The sequence below is a fragment of the Hypanus sabinus genome, unplaced genomic scaffold (genome assembly GCF_030144855.1).
Source record: "Hypanus sabinus isolate sHypSab1 unplaced genomic scaffold, sHypSab1.hap1 scaffold_1209, whole genome shotgun sequence".
Taxonomy (NCBI): Eukaryota; Metazoa; Chordata; class Chondrichthyes; order Myliobatiformes; family Dasyatidae; genus Hypanus; species Hypanus sabinus.
The window spans coordinates 50,698-51,627 of record NW_026779270.1 but is presented as its reverse complement, the minus strand read 5'-3'; positions in this window follow the sequence as shown (position 1 = coordinate 51,627).

The following is a 930-nucleotide window of genomic DNA, read 5'->3' as shown; positions in this document are numbered from 1 at the left end:
AGATTGTGGGTGTCAAAGAGATTGGCGGATGTGTGGTACGAGACCTGAACAAATTCAACTTCGTTATTTCACGAATGCTGCCCTCAAACGTTGTTAACATTCATTCTGTCTTTGTTCCTTGAGCGTATCCTGTCAACCAGCGAGTCCAGAATTATTGTTGTCATGGAGAATGGCTGGGAACAGAAGCAGTTCTTGCAGTCTCCATTTCTCTAAGTTCATCTTTCTCCCTCTATGATACGTCAGTCTTCCATCAGCTGAATAACAGAACTGAGCAGCAACAAGATAAGCAAGGCCACATGGTCGACAGGCACCAGTAGAACACACAAAGGGTGAAATATACATTGATCAATTTGTACTTTTTACGACTGCACATAAAATATATTGGAATACGATGCACTGTTTCGATGTAAGTGAACAATTGGTGAGGTGTAGAAGAGGATATTTTAGGTCCGAATGTAAATGTCTGGGTCAATACGAGTGGCATTCAGATCTGTCACTGAAAGGGTAGCGATGAGCGTACTGGAAATATAGGTGCAGCAGATAAACACCAGTAACATTTTTAAACCTGATGTGGATGTAAGGCAAAGAACACCATGAATCTATCAAGTTCAGACAGTGACCAGCCTCTGATCTCTGCTGGATAGTGGAACAGGTTTAGTAGTCCCACAGGAAACACTGAGATTCTAAAGTGTTTGAGATTATCACTCATCATTCACTCAAAATCTACATTATGCAAGCTGTCCTCTTACTACAATTGTTCTCTGGAGAACCTCTCAGCATGGCCTACGACAATTCATCTGGGTATGTTTCCATCTTGGCCCACAGACACTTCATAACGCCAGTCCATGGGGTTAATTCAGTATTAAGCCCGAAAGCTGAGTGCTGCTTACTATATATAAAGTCACACTCGATAACGGAGTCAGCTCACAG